General features: G+C 47.2%; 1 protein-coding gene across 1 annotated transcript in view; it reads right to left on the reverse strand.

Moving 5' to 3' along the window:
* Positions 1-18494, reverse strand: part of LOC105470213 (E3 ubiquitin-protein ligase HERC2-like) — a 147341-nt gene that overhangs the window by 106734 nt on the left and 22113 nt on the right. The window contains exons 10-11 of the transcript XR_011606258.1: positions 12164-12305; positions 8322-8467 (exon numbers count right to left, since the gene is read on the reverse strand). The gene's annotated coding sequence lies outside the window, so the exon portion shown is untranslated. Of the gene's footprint in view, positions 8468-12163; positions 12306-18494 lie in introns of the transcript that reaches the window.

An 18494-nucleotide genomic window follows, 5' to 3' on the forward strand; every position in this document is an offset into this window, starting at 1 on the left:
AAAATAAAAAAAATAAAAAAGGGTTGAGATGGCCGGGCGCGGTGGCCCAAGCCTGTAATCCCAGCACTTTGGGAGGCCGAGACGGGCGGATCACGAGGTCAGGAGATCGAGACCATCCTGGGTAACACAGTGAAACCCCGTCTCTACTAAAAATACAAAAACTTAGCCGGGCGAGGTGGCAGGCGCCTGTAGTCCCAGCTACTCGGGAGGCTGAGGCAGGAGAATGGTGTGAACCCAGGAGGCGGAGCTTGCAGTGAGCTGAGATCCGGCCACTGCACTCCAGCCTGGGTGACAGAGCGAGACTCCGTCTCAAAAAAAAAAAAAAAAAAAAAAAAAAAAGGGTTGAGATGCAAAAAAGGACATCATTTTTTAATTTTTATTTTGTTGGGATGGAGTTTCGCTCTTGTTGCCAAGGCTCGATGGAGTGCAATCGGGTGATCTCGGCTCACTGCGACCTCTACCTCCTGGGTTCAAGTGATTCTCCTGCCTCAGGCTCCCAAGTAGCTGGCATTACATGTGCATGCCATCACTCCTGGCTAATTTTTGTATTTTTGGTAGAGACGGGGTTTCATCTTGTTGGCCAGGCTGGGTTCGAACTCCTGACCTCAGGTTATCCGCCTGCCTTGGCCTCCCAAAGTGCTGGGATTACAGACGTGAGCCACCGTGCTGGCCAAAACCTTCATTTTCAAAAAGGCTGGGTCAGGCATCATGGCTCATGCCTGTAATCCCAGCACTTTGAGAGGCCAACGCCCATCTCTACCAAAAATACAAAAATTAGCTAGGTGTGGTGGCATGCACCTGTCATCCCAGCTACTCCAGAGGCTGAGTCAGGAGAATTGCTTGAACCCAGGAAGCAGAGGTTGCAGTGAACAGAGATCGTGCCACTCCACTGCAACCTGGGGGACAGAGAGAGACTCCATCTCAAAAAATAAATAAATAAAGGCTGGGTGCCAGCTGTGGTACATAGGCCTAGTTTGGTGACTCCTGTACTTAAGATATAAAACTGAAGAACAGTGGCTGGGAGCTTCCCTCTAAAGGCACAGGACGGGCAAGCTGGTCCCTGAGCAGTGACTTTATAATTACTTGTTACACTGTGTTTTTTCTTTTGTTTTGTTTTTCGTTCGGTTGGTTGGTTGTTTGAGATGGAGTTTGGCTCTTGTTGCCCAGGCTGGAGTGCAATGGTGTGACTCAGCTCACCGCAACCTCCGCCTCCTGGGTTCAAGCGATTCTCCTGCCTCAGCCTCCCAACTAGCTGGGATTACAGTCATGCACCACCACGCCTGGCTAATTTTGTATTTTTAGTAGGGATGGGGTTTCTCCATGTTGGTCAGGCTGGTCTCGAACTCCCAACCTCAGGTGATGAGCCCGCCTTGGCCTCCCAAAGTGCTGAGATTACAGGCATGAGCCACCGCACCCAGGCTTTTTGGGTTTTTTGGACAGTCTGGCTCGGTCGCCCAGGCTGGAGTGCAATGGCGCGATCTCAGCTCACTGCAAGCTCTGCCTCGTGGGTTCGCACCATTCTCCTGCCTCAGCTTCCCGAGTAGCTGGGACTGTAGGTGCCCACCACCATGCCTGGCTAATTTTTTGTATTTTTTTTTTTTTTTAGTAGAGATGGGGTTTCACTGTTTTAGCCAGGATGGTCTCGATCTCCTGACCTCCTGATTCACCTGCCTCGGCCTCCCAAAGTGCTGGGATTACAGGCATGAGCCATCGTGTCCAGACTAATTTTTGTATTTTTAATAGAGACGGGGTTTCACCATGTTGGCCAGGCTGGTCTCACACTCCTGATCTCAGGTGATCTGCCCGCCTTTGCCTCCCAAACTGTTGGGATTACAGGCATGAGCCACCGATTTCGGCCAGCTGCCTGATAACACTTGCACAAAATGAACCTGTTACTTCATTTTTCCCCACTGCCAATCACCTCCCCCCACATTTTAGATCATCACACTTCCCTAACCTAGAAACAGCCCTCAGCCTTATCTCCAGGGACATAAGGATTTGAGCGCTGTTCTCCCACCTCCTCACTTGGCGGTCTTGTGAATCTATCTTTTTTCTTTTGCAAAACCCGTGTCACAGTGATAGATTTGCTGTGTACAGGCAGAATGGACATTGACCTGGCCAGTGACACTGGACAGCCACGGCCGCCTCCAGACAGCAACTGCTGTCTCTTTCCTTCTGCCTTCCAAGTCACACATAAACACCCCTTTTGGCCAACTCTTCCTCTGGGAGGCTTCTCAAGGGGCACCAGCACTGATGGGGAAGCCAGAGACAGGCAGCTCAGGATGGGGATGAAAAGCCAGGAATGCGGAGGCCGACTTCTGCTCAGCCCTGCTCCCTTGGATAGAGAGGCTGGAGCCCAGGGCATCAGCCACAGGTCTTGGGACAAACCCTTGGCCCAGGAAAACAGACCTGGATGAATCCTTGAAAACCACGAGATCCACCGTCTCACTCCCCAGATGGGAAAGTGAGGCTCTGACTCCTGCTGTGGATTGCTGCAGGTCCCGGGCTGCTAACTCCGTTCTCTCTGGCCAGCACCACTGCAGCCTGGGCCTCAGCTGGTGGAGAGAACTGGGCTCACCCACCGCCAAGGGAACTGCAAAAAGCGCACACAGCAGTCCTGGGCAGAGCCCCGGGCCAGGACGTCAGCCAGTTGCACAGCAGGGAGGGCACCTGCCCATCTCCACAGTCATCCTCCTCCTGGGCACCCCTACCAAAAGGCACTCCTCGAAACAAAATAAGGCCAGGCGCCGTGGCTCATGCCTGTAATCCCAGCACTTTGGAAGGCCAAGGTTGGGGGATCCCTTGAGCCCAGGAGTTCGAGACCAGCCTGTGCAACATAGTGAAACCTTGTCTCTACAAAATAATCAAAAAACTAGCCGGGCATTGTGACCTGACTGTGGTCCCTGCAACACAGGAGGCTGAGGTGGGAGGATCGTTTGAGCCGAGGAGGACCAGGCTGCAGTGAGCCACGATCAGGTCACTGTATCCAGCCTGGGTGACAGAGCAAGACCCTGTCTCAAAAAAAAAAAAACAAAAAAAAAACCCCAAAACAATTAAATGTCCTTCAATAGGAGAATGAAGTAACAAACAGCACTGCACCTATAAAATGGAAAACTTCCCAATAATAAAAACCAAGTCACAAGACACACAACAGTGTGAGTGAATCCGAAAATCCTTCTCCAAGGCAACGCAGGAAAGAGTGCAGCCTCTGCAGCTACATTGCTGCAACACTCAGAGCAGGAAAATGAATATCATCTGAGGGCAGGGGAGCGTCCCGGCTGTGAGTGCCAAGGGGCACAGGGATCTTTCCGGGTGACGGGAACAGTCTACGTGATGGACAAGTTACCTGTTAACTTCACTGAAACAGACAACATGCAGGATGTCACAATTAAATCATATCTCAATAATTGTTTAAGTTAGCACATAAAAGAGTTTAAAAAAATACTTGGATATGAGACAAGTTCAGTTTTACTGTTTTCAGTTATTCTTCGCGTGTGAGTGTGGTATTTCCGATCTCAGAGCACCACCAGGTCATGTGAGCCTCCAAGGCCATACCTGGATCTCTGCAGTAATGGCTGCGTATAAGGCGGACTCTAACCCTCCAGCAGCCACCAAGCTGCCCACCAGAAGATCACTCATGAATTGACAACCTCGACTTATGTTCACGTCATTGCCTGAAACTGAAATAGAAAGTGTGTGCCAATTTGAGTGAAACGCCATCCCCTCCCAGCACCCCGACCCATGCCCTCTCCTGTTCCTTCCCCAAGCCCACCTGTGCAGGGCAGGGGAGCAGAGAGTGCCCGGCCCGCTCCTCGGCGCTGGGCAGCAGCACGGACCAGCCGCACTGCGGCACGGCCTGGGGGGCCGACTGCACGGTGCTCAGCACGCCCACGCTGCTGGCCAGGGTCACCACCGTCTGCTTCAGGCTGTTCAGGAGGACGCTGCCCAGACCTAAACCACACAATTCTGGGTCAACCTGGTGACTAATGGCAGCATGCAACCGACAGGAGAAAAATCATTTTCACTTAGAACCCCTCAAAATGAGTGAATTTCAAAGTCTTATTAAACATGGAATAAAACTCACTTTGAAGTATTATTTAAATAGATAAAGTAACTTCTCAGTTTATGTATTTTTAAAAACTGGACTAGAAAACCTCTTACCCACAATAGTTGGAAGTATTTTCTAGAGGAATTTTTTAACCCCACCATGAACACGTATATGGAAAAGCTCAAGATGAGCAGAGGAGCTAAACCACCAGCAACAGCAACCCCCACCCCGCCCGCCCGCCCGACAATCCGCAGGCAACACAGAAAGAAAGGCTACGATGTAACCAAAAAAGCGGCCACAGGTGGTGGCTTATGCCTGTAACCCCAGTCTTTGGGGGGCCGAGGTGGGAAGATCACTTGAGATCAGGAGTTTAAGACGAGCCCGGCCAACATGGTGAAACCCCATGTCTATAAAAAATCAGCCGGGCATGATGATACACACCTGTAGTCCCAGCCACTTGGGAGGCTGAGGCAGGAGAATCACTTGAACCTGGGAGGCCAAGATTACACCACTGCATTCCAGCCTGGGTGACAAAGTGAGACGCTGTCTCAATTTTTAAAAAGCTGCTAAAAATTAGACTGCGGAGCTGAGAGTACACAAGGAAACTCCTCAAGTGCAAAACGGAACTCACACGGGCACACACAGCAGGAGTCAAGAGGTTCCGGGCTCTGAAGGCAGACCCGAGCCGCCAGGCTTCAGAACAACCTCCCACACGGGAATGCACACAAGGACCCACTGAACCCCAGCTTCCTGCAGAAGGCTGGGAGCCACTCAGGATCACCTGCCTGCCAGCCACCCACAGCCAGGGCGCGACACACTGCCGTCCCGGGCTTTGGGTAGCAAGAGACCCCACGAGAAATCAGAGACCCGGCCTTGCCCTGTCAGTAGAAGTGAAATCAGAAACATATCGCTCATCTAGGTATAGATATCACAGGTCCGGAAATGAGCGTCGAAACTCACCTACGGTCTGTGAAACCCACAGAACCCTCAGAACCACGGAGAGGCAAATGCAAAACCAGACGCTGGGACACCTCGACAGCCTGAGACATACACAAGGCCACACTCCACAGCACTGACCAGAACAGAAGCATCACTGCAAACCAGGAGGAGCAGCAAACACCAGGGGGCACCCACGCAAACGCCAGGACGCCACAGGTATGGCGACACGTGAGTGCTACAGAGGACTGGAGGAGGAGAAGCACGCTCCAAACCTCTGCTCAGTTCATCACTGCAACCAAACACTACACTCAGTTCTGTAGATTCTCGAAGCAGGGCAAAAAGGGGAGGGGCTGGAAGAGGGACATGATGGGTTGTTACACAGAAATCATTGTGTAATAAAAGGGAAGTTACTATGTCGAGAAAACTGTGGTTCTTATCATTAAGTTATATGGTTTTTTGACAAAGACAAAGAAAATATGATGATCAAATACTTCAGCTTTAGTTTTACCAGGGAGGAAGACTTTTGTAGCTTTTATTTTGACCGCAGCCGTAACCTTCATGGTGAGGAAAGGAAGGTATTGTGTAGGGAGCCGAGCTTACTGAGTAGATCAGCTTTGTCCAACCCACAACCTGAGGGCAGCACGTGGCCCAGGACGGCTTTGAATGCGGTCCAAAGTAAACTTTCTTAAAACATTAAGAGATATGTTTTGCGATTTTTTAAAAGCTCATCAGCTATCGTTAGTGCATTTTATGTGTAGCCCAAGACAATTCTTCCAGCGTGGCCCAGGGAAACCAAGACTGGACACTCCTGGAGCAGGGTTTTCACAGCACAGAGGAGAGAGGGGCCAACACTGGTCTCTCAGCTGAGGACCGCCTCCCCCCGTCACCTGTGATCTCACCCAGTCACTTCTCCACACACAACAACAGTAAAACAGGAAGAATGCTGACACACTCATCATAGCAAAAATAACACAATCCATGCATGCTCTTCCTGCATGCCGAGGCTGACTTCCAGCACAAACATAAAATAATCAGATCAAGTTGTTTCAGCCTCGCATCCATTATAAGCGCATTACAATCTTACTTTAAAATACTTCCCCGAATAGGCTAAAACCCACGCCCTTCAAAATACATAAACCTTCTTAGAAATCCCTAAGACACTTACAAAAGGAGCAAGAAGAAGGGAAATTGTGAACACCTGAAGTCGTAGAAGCTTCAGCGTTGCCACCGCCACACACTCTTTCTCCTGGGCCGGGGGCCAGTCCGAGGAGCCGTCCATCCCCTCACTCACCTGCCACAGCAGGAGATCCAGCTGCTCAAAAGTCACTGAGCAAATGTCCTCATCAAAAGGGACACGGAGGCCAATGGGCCACTCAGAACACGATGACCAGGCAAAGCTCTAAGAGGAAACGTGACAATCGAAAATGAATCTCCAAATGCAGCTGCTGGTCTGTTCCACAGGAGTCCCCAGAATGTGTGATGGAGCCGCCTTACATTATCACCTATCATCCCTCTAACCGCCCAGTCCAAAGGCATTCATGGGTGCTAGCTCACACACTGTCAGCTTCCAATTTTCCCGCCCATTTCACTAGTCCCATCTCATTTGGCCATACCTAAAAAAGTAAAAGCAATTTTAACAATCTTTTCACTCTCAAAATGATGAATGCACATTCATGGATGGCAGTGAGGATCTCCATCCACTTGAAGTGGTATAATAGCAACTCTAACTGGACAATGAATTGTTAGACGCATAGAACACACACACTACCTTTCATAGTGAGAGAACAAGTAATTGGCAAAAATCTAGGAGAACTGTAGAACACCATCAATAAATTGGATCTAATTTATAGAACATTTCATCCAACAACAGCAAAATACATCTTTTTTTTTTTTTTTTGAGATGGAGTCTCGCTCTGTTGCCCAGGCTGGAGTACAGTGGCGAGATCTCGGCTCACTCCAAGCTCCGCCTCCTGGGTTCACGCCATTCTCCTGCCTCAGCCTCCCGAGTAGCCGGGAATACAGGAGCCCGCCACCACGCCTGGCTAATTTTTTTGTATTTTTAGTAGAGACCGGGTTTCACCGTGTTAGCCAGGATGGTCTCGATCTCCTGACCTCATGATCTGCCTGCCTTGGCCTCCCAAAGTGCTGGGATTACAGGTGTGAGCCACCGCGCCTGAACCATACATACACTTTTTAAGCACATACAGAATGTTCGCTAAGAGAGAACATATCCTGAGACATCAATCTGAACACATTTAAAAGAAATGAAATCATATACTGTTGGTTTTCCCTAAGAAATCATTAACAGAACAATCTGCAAACATTTCAAAATTTAAAAACATACTTAATAATCCATGGGTCAGGTTGGGCGCAGTGGCTCACGCCTGTAATCCCAACACTGTGGGAGGCCAAGGCGGGGGGATCACCTGAGGCCAGGAGTCCAAGACCAGCCTGGCCAACATGGAGAAACCCCATCTCTAGTGAAAATACAAAGAAATTAGCTGGGCATGGTGGCGGGCACCTGTAGTCCCAGCTAACCAGGAGGTTGAGGCAGGAGAATCACTTGAACCCGGGAGACAGAGGTTGCCGTGAGACGAGATCATGTCATTACACTCCAGCCTGGGCAACAACAGCGAAACTCCATCTTGAAAAAAAAAAAAATATTAATAATAATCCATGGCCGAGACGGGCGCATCACGAGGTCAGGAGATGGAGACCATCCTGGCTAACACGGTGAAACCCCGTCTCTACTAAAAAATACAAAAAACTAGCCGGGCGAGGTGGCGGGCGTCTGTGTTCCCAGCTACTCGGGAGGCTGAGGCAGGAGAATGGCGGGAACCCGGAAGGCAGAGCTTGCAGTGAGCTGAGATCTGGCCACTGCACTCCAGCCCAGGCGACAGAGCCAGACTCCTTCTCAAAAAAAAAAAAAAAAAAATAATAATAATAATAATCCATGGGTCAAAGAACAATTCCCAAGAGAAATTACAAAATATTTTGAACATAAATGAAAACACACCAAAATTTTTGGGTTTAATTAAAGCACTGCTTAGAGGAAAATTTATAGCCTCAAATGATTATATATTACAAAAAAGATAGATGTAAATCAGCAATCTACGTTTCCACCTTAAGAAACTAGAAAAAGAGCAAAGTGAACGCAAAACAAGCCAAAGGGACAAATGACAAGATAAAAGCAGAAATCAATGAGATTGAAAGCAAAAAACCAAGGGAACAATTAATGAAACTAAAAGATTGTTCTTTGAAAAGATCAACAAAATTGAAAAACTCTAGCAAAATTGACAAAGAAAAAAGCAGAAAAGATACAACTTAACAGCATCAGGAATGAATGAAGGGACATCACTGCAGGCCCCACAGACGTCAGACAGGTTAGCAAGAGAATACCACGCAAAACTCGACACGTACAAATCAGACCATGTAGATAAGTAAAGCCATGTCTGAGCGCCACAAACCAGGAAAATCCTCCTAGAAACAAACAGGTAATCTGAATAGTTCTAGATCTGTTAAAGAAATGGAATTTGTAAAATCTTTTTTTTCTTCCCTTGAGCTGGAGTTTCGCTCTTGTTGCCCAAGCTGGAGTGCAATGGTGCGATCCCGGCTCACTGCAATCTCCGCCTCCCGGGTTCAAGCAATTCTCCTGCCTTGGCCTCCTGAGTAGCTGGGATTACAGGTGCACGCCACCAAGCTCGACTCATTTTTTCTATTTTTAGTAGAAATGGGGTTTCAACATGTTAGCCAGGCTGGTCTCAAACTCCTGACCTCAGATGATCCACCTGTCTCGGCCTCCCAATGTGCTGGGATTACCGGCATGAGCCATCGCGCCTGGCGTTAAATCTTATAGAAAGAAATCTCCAGGCTCAGATTGATTCAAAAACATGTAAAGAAGAAATAACACTAATTCTACACAATCCCTTATACAAAACGAAAACAGAGGGAATGCACGCCAATACTTTGTATAATGTCAGGTTTCCCCTGACAGAAAGTCAGACAAGACAGTATTATGCAAAGAAAGACAACCACAAACCAACATCCCTGATGAGCATCAACAGAAAAATCCTCAACAACGTGTTAGCAAGTCAAAGGTAGCAAGATACAAACAGAACAGGACCGGGCGTGGTGGTTCACGCCTCTAATCCCAACACTTTGGGATGCCAAGGAGGGTGGGTCACTTGAGGTCTGGAGCTGGAGACCAGGCTGGCCAACATGATGAAACCCCATCTCTACCAAAAAAAAAAAAAAAAAAACAAAAATTAGCCAGGTGTGGTGGTGCACACCTGGAATCCAAGCTACTCAGGAGGCTGAGGCAGGAGAATTGCTTGAACCCAGGAGGCAGAGGTTGCAGAGAGCTGAGATAAAACCAATGCACTCCAGCCTGGGTGACAGAGCGAGACTCTGTCTCAAAAAAAAAAAAAAAAAAAAAAAAAAAAGAAAGAAAAGAAATAGGGTGGTAAATTGTGGCCAAGTGATGCCTTTCCCAGTAATACGAGGCTTGGTCAGTATTTAAAAATCAGGCTGGTGCAGTGTCTCACACCTGTAATCCCAGCACTTTGGGAGGCCAAGGCAGGTAGATCACTTGAGCTCAGGAGTTCAAGACCAGCCTGGGCAAGATAGTGAAACGTTATGTCTGAAAAAGAAAAAAAAAAGTTTAAGGAAAAAAAAGTAAAAATCATCAATGTAATATACCATACTAACACATTAAAGAAGGAAAACTGCAGGACCATTTCATTTGAGAAGATTAAAAGCATTTAACAAATTTTTACATCCATTAAGGATTTTTTAAAGCTTCTAAAAGGGGGAATGAAAGAAACTGCCTTAATCTGGGAATAAGGCATCTACATAAACACCCGCAGCCAACATCACAGCCGATGGTGAAAGACTGAACTGCCCTCCCCCACAGTCCGGAGCAAGGCGGGGAACCCACTGTCCCCTCTCCTACTCAGCTTCACACCGCAAGTCCTGGCCAGGGCAACCAGGCCGGGAAAAGACATCAAAGGCAGGCAGATTGGAAAGGAAGAAATGGAACTGCCCCTCTATACAGACAGTATAATTGTCCATGAAGAAAACCCAAGGAAACGACAATGAAGCTCATAATAAATGAGTTTAGCACAACTGTGGGACGTAAGAACAGCAAACAAAACTCAGTGGTATTTTCTTTTTTTTTTTTTTTTTTTTTTTTTTTTGAGACGGAGTCTCACTCTGTCAGCCAGGCTGGAGTGCAGTGGCCGGATCTCAGCTCACTGCAAGCTCCGCCTCCCGGGTTTACGCCGTTCTCCTGCCTCAGCCTCCCTAGTAGCTGGGACTACAGGCACCGCCACCTCGCCCGGCTAGTTTTTTGTAGTTTTAGTAGAGACGGGGTTTCACTGTGTTCGCCAGGATGGTCTCGATCTCCTGACCTCGTGATCCACCCGTCTCGGCCTCCCAAAGTGCTGGGATTACAGGCGTGAGCCACCGCGCCCGGCCACTTATTCCTATTTTATACATGACAGGCCCAAGGTGAGACGAAGTGATTTGTGTAGAGTCAGAGGTAAAGCCAAAATTGATACCGTGACAGACTGAGAAACTTCTCTGCCAGCAGCTCTAGAAATGGTAAAGGGGCATCTCCAAACTGAAGGAAAATGATACCAGAAGGCAGCTAGGATAGAAACAAAACCTTATGGGCCCCAAATGGTAAACATGTAGGTTAACAGAAAATACTTTTGGCCAGTCGCGGTGGCTTTTTGGGAGGCCGAGGCGGGTGGACCACCTGAGGTCAGGAGTTCGAGACCAGCCCGACCAACGTGATGAAACCCTGTCTCTATGCAAAAATAAGATATTGGACAGGCTTGGTGGTGCATGCCTGTAATCCCAGCTGAGCCAGGAGAATCACTTGAACCCAGGAGGTGGAAGTTGCAGTGAGCCAAGATCATGCCATTGCACTCCAGCCTGGAGCCTGAGCAACAAGAGCAAAACTTCATCTCCAAAAAAAAAGAGGCCAGGCACGGTGGTTCACGCCTATAATCCCACCACTTTGGGAGGTGGAGGCAGCTGGATCACCAAAGGTCAGGAGTTCAAGGCCAGCCTGACCAACATGGGGAAACCCTGTCTCTACTAAAAATACAAAAACATTAGCTGGGCGTGGTGGTGCGTGCCTGTAATCCCAGCTATGAGGGAGGCTGAGGCAGGAGAATCGCTTGAACCCAGGAGGCGGAGGTTACAGTGAGCTGAGATCGTGCCATTGCACTCTAGCCTGGGCAACAAGAGCAAAAGTCTGTCTCAAAAAAACCAGACTTTTTTTTCTCTTTTCGAATTTGAGGAGAAAAAATGTAATTGCCTATTTAAAGCAAAAACAAAAACAGCATATTGTGGGGTTTATACCATGTTTCACTTGGACATATGATACAGCAACACAACCAACCAAGAACAGGTCAGAAGCAGGAAGCTGTGGTCAGAGCGCTGCTCCGCGGCTCAGGCAGTGTAATACCATTTGAAAGTGGACAGTGGGCCGGGCACTGTGGCTCACGTCTGTGGTCCTGGCACTTTGGGTGGTCGAGCTGGGCAGATTGCGAGGTCAGGAGATCGAGACCATCCTGGCTGGCACGGTGAAACCCCATCTCTACTAAAAATACAAAAATATTGGCAGGGCGTGGTGGCGGGCACCTGTAGTCCCAGCTACTCGGGAGGCTGAGGCAGGAGAATGGCGTGAACCTGGGAAGCGGAGCTTGCAGTGAGCTGAGAGTGCGTCACTGCACTCCAGCCTGGGTGACAGAGCGAGACTCTATCTCAAAAAAAAAAAAAAAAAAAAGAAAGAAAGTGGACAGTCACAAGTTACAGATGTATACTGGGCCAGGTGTGGTGGCTCACAAGGTCAAGAGACTCAGACCATCCTGGCTACCACAGTGAAACTCCGTCTCTACTAAAAATACAAAAAATTAGCCGGGTGTGGTGGCAGGTGCCTGTAGTCCCAGCTACTCGGGAGGCTGAGGCAGGAGAATTGCATGAACCCGAGAGGCAGAGCTTGCAGTGAGCCGAGATTGCGCCACTGCACTCCAGCCTGGGCGACAGAGTTAGACTCTGCCTCAAAAAAAACAAAACAAAAAAATTGTTACCAAAAATACTAATAATCCATCCAAGTTATTTAGATAAGGAGCGTCAGATTAAGCTTTCCTAAGTGTCAAAACGCACCAGATTATCTGGTTGCTTGCCCCATAACCAGCTGTGCAGAATTGACTTGCGCTGTACACAAGTGCAGGAATTTCTTCTTCATCACTTTTCTCTTTGTCATCCAGATCTTCTTTCTTTGTTCCACTTTGTTCCACACTAACATCTGCAAAAATAAAAAATGTTTAATCTGTAACCGCTTTTCACAATGTCATACCATTAGTCAGTCTCTGCAAATGTCCCTCCCCGAAAAGTTACAACACACATCATTAACTGAATGTTTGACAACTTAAAAATAAAATACATCAATCATATCTGTTACAGATCCAGTACAATTTTCATAAAGAAACCATATATGGGCCAGGAGCAGTGGCTCGCGCCTGTAATCCCAGCACTTTGGGCAGCTGAGGCAGGCGGATCATGAGGTCAGGAGATCAAGACCATACTGGCTAACACGGTGAAACCCCGTCTCTACTAAAAATACAAAAAATTAGCCGGGCGTGGTGGAGGGAGCCTGCAGTCCCAGGCACTCAGGAGGCTGAGGCAGCACACTGGTGTGAACCCGGGAGGCGGAGCTTGCAATGAGCTGAGATTGTGCCAGTGCACTCCAGCCTGGGTGACAGAGCGAGACTCTGTCTCAAAAAAAAAAAAGAAACCAATATATCAAATTACTTAAAGCATGTCTTCCAAAATGATATTTCATTAACTTCCTAGTAGATTTCACAACTGAGAAAATTAGTCTTTGATATTCACCTACTTCAATTTCACACCAATTGCTTTATCCACTGTGTCCCAATGCTTGTGTATCCATGGGGAAAGGGAGGGTGTAGAATAGGAGCATAAATCAAAAATCTTTTAACTCCTTACGAGGCCCTACTCCACTGCCAACTGAGAAGCACTGCTATGCAGGGGCGCTATCAGTGAGAGCATAACTCAAGAGCACTGGGACACAAAGGAAAAGCTGAGAACAAAGACTTTAGGCCAGTGACAATGTGAAGTTTCCATCAAAACAACTGTCATGAAACTCCTTACATAGTCAGCCAAGAGGAGAGAGAAATAACCTTAATCTTGACATGTAAACACGTTCCATCAGACAAGGCTGTTACTAACCGTCTAAACAACATAATTACAAAAATGTATCCAAATCGGTGGAAGACATGATATCCCATCCAGATTACAAATAATGAGTATCTAAAAATCTCTAAGGAAACAGTTCCTCTGTTTGCAACACTTCTGACACCAAATGGATGGACTTTTGCACCAGGCAATTCTCCAGTTCTCTGGGACACCCAGCTATGTGTCCCACAGTGCAATTCAATTCTGAAACTAACTACCTAGAATTAGCATAGACCCCACAGGTTAATAACAGGAGAGAAAAGGTACAATGCTGAAAAAAATATCCAAAGAACTAATGGCTGAAAACTTCCTAAGTTCAGCAAACGACATAAACCTAGGCAGATGGAAGAATCTGTGCAAAGCCCACACACCATAAATCCAAAGGAAGCCATGACTATGCACATCGTAATCAGCTGCTAAACACTAAGGACAAAAACCTTTTGAAAAGTGCCACAGAAAGTAGATATAGAAGAAGGTATTGTGTGGCCTGAAATTAAGACTAAATATTATGTGCTGCCTTGACGTCGGTAAAATCAAGAAGGCCTCAAATAGCCTAACCACAAGGTCTCCTCCGAGCTCTGCTCCCACGGATAAGGTCCCAAACCAAACAACCCTCCTTATCACAGACAGCCGACCCCAACCTGCTCATCCCTGCCGGCCCAGAGGTATTCAAACAAGCCAATCACATCTGTCCATGGAAGCAAGGTCATCTCACCCTCTTCTTACTATAAAATGTGCCTCCCACAGCCCCTGGTGGCTCACTCTGTTCCCAAGTGCAGCCCCCGTGTGGCATGCGGCGTCCCCCACCTCCAGGGCTGTGAGCACGCGTGACTAATAAACTGCTATTTCATCTGTCCAGTGTCGGCGTCCTATGTTCAGCCATCCCATAACCCTAGGGCAGGAATCTTCTGGGGTTATAAACAGAACTTTAATCAACCTCTCCTTGGTTATTTTACTGGTTCCATGGTACAGCTTTTTCGTGCAAAAGATCTGAACAGAAACTTCACAGAGGATACAAGAGTGGCAAAGAAGAACATGATACTCAGCATCGTTAGCCATTACGGAAATGCAAATTTAAACCACAATGAGATCCCACTAGACTTGTTAGAATGGCTCAACTAAAAATCACTGATAACACCAAGAGCTAACTAAGACACAGAGCAACAGAAACATGACAGATTGCCAGTGGGAATGCAAACTAAATCAGCCACTTTGGAAAACAGTTCAGCACATGACCCAACTTTCCCACTACTAGGTTTTTATCCTAGGGAAATGGAAACTACATTCACACGACAACTGTACAGAAACGCTCATAGCAGGAATACAATCGCGAAAGAAAAATGGCGACAACCACAAGGTCCTACAATAGCAGAATGGATAAACACAACGTGGTACATCCAAATGATGTTGGCCAGGCTGGTCTCGAACTTCTGACCTCAGGTGATCTTCCTGCCTCGGCCTCCAAAAGTGCTGGGATTATAGGTGTGAGCTACCACGCCCGGCCACCGTATTTTATGTTTTAACGATTCAAAAATAATCAAAAGAAAAACAGTATTTTGTGACTTGCAAACATTCTGTGAACTTCATCTTTTGGTGTCCATAAATAAAGTTTACAGAATGAACGTCCCCTGCCCACAGACGTAGTATTATCTGTGGCTGCTTTGGCACTACAGCTGCAAGTGCCCATGGCTATGACAGAGACCATATGGTCCATTGAGGGCTTAAAATATTTACTATTTGGCCCTTTAGAGAAAGCATGTCACCCCTATCCCACATCTGGCTATAAACTTTACAAATAAAAAAATGCAAAATTCTTTAAACTCAGTACACTGGAACACTGGTCATCTCCCTTCTTCAAGATGAAAAGCTTCGACAGTCACCAGGAAGCAGACAAGAACCCTAAGTACACCTCAAGTGTTATTCTCAGGAGCATAAATTAGAACACTTTACAACAGCAAAAGCAGGATGAAGTCATTGAAGGCCATGAAAACAATAATTAGTACCAGCAGCTCAAAGACCACACTATATCAGCTTCAATATTTGTCTACTCTTCCTTTCACTACTGTAGGGTTCAAAGTATATATAGAGAAAATTGAACACACACTGCCCAAAAACATTGCTTATAGAATGCTGGAGAGAAGGGACGGAAGACCTCCCACTGGCCAGGTGTGGTGGCTCACGCCTGTAATCCCAGCACTTTGAGAGGCCAATGCGGGAGGATCACTTGAACCTAGGAGTTCCAGACTAGCCTGGCCAACATGGCAAAACCCCGTCTCTACTAAAAATACAAAATTAGACTTGGCACAGTACCTCATATCTGTAATCCTAGCACTTTGGGAGGCCGAGGTGAGAGGATCACTTGAGGTCAGGAGTTCGAGACCAGCCTGGCCAACATGGTGATACCGCATCTCTACTAAAAATGTGACTCACGCCTGTAATCCCAGCACTTTCGGAGGCCGACGTGAGTGGATCATGAGGTCAGGAGTTCAAGACCAGCCTGACCAACATGGTGAAACCCTGTCTCTACAACAAAGTCAAAAATTAGCCGGGAGTGCTGGCGTGTGCCTGTAATCTCAGCTACTCAGGAGGCTGAGGCAGCGAATAGCTTGAACCAGGGAGGTGGAGGTTAGTGGTGGCGGGTACCTGTCATGCCAGCTACTCAGGAGGCTGAGGCAGGAGAATTGCTTGAACCCGGGAGGCAGAAGTTGCACTGAGCCGAGATCACACCACTGCACTTCAGCCTGGGCGACGGAGCGAGACTCCATCTCAAAAAAAAAAAAAAAAAAAAAAAAATTAGCCAGGTGTGGTGGCGGACACCTGTAATCCCAGCTACTTGGGAGGTTGAGGCAGAATCCCTTGAACTCGGGAGGCAGAGGTTGCAGTGAGCCAAGACAGCACCACTGCACTCCAGCCTGGGCAACAGAGCAAGACCCTGTCTCAGAAAATAAAATAAAATATTCATAGTCTGAAAAATGGAATTTGAGGCCAGGCATGGTGGTTCACACCTGTCATCCCAGCACTTTGGGAGGCCAAGGTGGGTGGATCACCAGGTCAGGAATTCAAGACCAGCCTGGCCAACATAGTGAAACCCCATCTCTACTAAAAATACAAAAATTAGCCGGGCATGGTGGCAGGCGCCTATAGTCCCAGCTACTTGGGAGGCTGAGGCAGGAGAATCATTTGTACTCGGGAGGCAGAGGTTGCAGTTAGCTGAGACGGCACCACTGCATTCCAGCCTGGGCAAGACAGTGAGATTCTGTCTCAAACAAAAAAGAATGGAATTTGATATGTATAAATCTATAAATAATTTCTAATAATAAAAAACACACAACATTCCACACTAAAAATAAAAACATTTACTGAATGCCAAAAAAAACTCCCTACAAACCCTAATCATTTGGGATCCATATAAAGAATAATTATACTCTGCTTTCTAACCATGATTTTTACAAGAACAAAGGACAAAAAAAAAAATCATCAAACATGGGCCGGGCGTGGAAGCTCACGTCTGTAATCCCAGCACTTTGGGAGGCCGAGGTGGGCGGATCATGAGGTCGGGAGTTCAAGACCAGCCTGGCCAATATGGTGAAAGTCGGTCTCTACTAAAAATACAAAAATTAGGGCCAGACGCGGTGGCTCACACCTGTCATCCCAGCACTTTGGGAGGCCAAGACAGGTGGATCACAAGGTCAGGAGGTCGAGACCATCTTGGCTAACACAGTGAAACCCTGTCTCCACCAAAAATACAAAAAATTAGCCGTGTGTGGTGGCAGGCGCCTGTAGTCCCAGCTACTTGGGGGGCTGAGGCAGGAGAATGGCGTGAACCCGGGAGGCGGAGCTTGCAGTGAGCTGAGATGGTGACACTGCACTCCAGCCTGGGTGACAGAGCGAGACTCCACCTCAAAAAAAAGAAAAAAAATTAGCTGGGCGAGGTGGAGGACACCTGGAATCCCAGCTACTCAGGAGGCTGAGGCAGAGAACTGCTTGAACCCAAGAGGCAGAGGATGCAGTGAGCCAGGATCAAGCCACTGCACTTCAGCCTGAGCGACAGAGCAAGACGCCCTCTCGAGAGGAAAAAACTACAACAAAAAAATTCATCAAATGTAATGAATAAAACATATACTTCGGATTTTTCCATGTACTTTTCTTTCAGTATCTTTTGCAACTATTCTTTCACAGAAAACACTTCGGGAAATGTTTTAATTTATTTACAAATCAGTATTTGAGAACTAGGAGGAAGAGGTGAAAAGTTTTAAAAATATAATGAATTACTGACACGTGCAAAAAAAAAAAAGAAAAAAAAAAAGGTTTCTGATTCCTGTCAGGGAAGGCACTGTCACATGGACACTGTTAGCCTCAGCATCCGGAGGTCCAGAAAGGGGAAATTTCAAGTCAGATAGAATTCTATACATACACCATTGATTTGGAACCTTCAGCCCTCAAGATCCTAACATCATGACCTCGGTTTCAACACAATTGTCCTTAGTCCTTGTATTGGTTACAAATACAAAACAAACAGCTCAACTGAACTCACTCTTGTCTCTCCAGAAACACAAACACAAGACCTCATAAAATGAGTGAGTTTCTCTCGGCCATAATTACTGCAACTGACTTCTCCAATTTTCCCCTCCACAGTTAACTAAACAGCTCAAATACTATCAGTAACAAATAACAGTCATCATGATATGGTTAGGAGTGTGGCAGATTTCTTAGCCAGTAATAATAAATAGGAAAAAAATTTTGCCTATTAATAGATCTCAAGGGTAGTGCACTTGCAAGAAACTAATTAAAAGGCAGCCGTGCACAATCTACAAAAACAGCCATAAAGACTGCTACCTTTTTTTTTTTTTAGACGGAGTCTCGCTCTGTCGCCCAGGCTGGAGTGCAGTGGTGAGATCTCGGCTCACTACAAGCTCCACCGCCTCCCGTGTTCACGCCATTGTCCTGCCTCCGCCTCCCGAGTAGCTGGGACTACAGGCGCCCACTACCACGCCCGGCTAATTTTTTTGTATTTTTAGTAGAGACGGGGTTTCACCGTGTTAGCCAGAATGGTCTCGATCTCCTCACCTCGTGATCCACGCCCCTCGGCCTCCCAAAGTGCTGGGATTACAGGCGTGAGCCCCCGCGCCCGGCCAAGACTGCTACATTTTAAGTTATAGGAGGAAATAAACCTGCTCCTCTAACATAGGAAGATACAACTAACTTCCCCTTACATGCCCTAAAAAAAAAACAGCCTTAC

The sequence above is a fragment of the Macaca nemestrina genome, chromosome 7 (genome assembly GCF_043159975.1).
Source record: "Macaca nemestrina isolate mMacNem1 chromosome 7, mMacNem.hap1, whole genome shotgun sequence".
Classification (NCBI taxonomy): domain Eukaryota; kingdom Metazoa; phylum Chordata; class Mammalia; order Primates; family Cercopithecidae; genus Macaca; species Macaca nemestrina.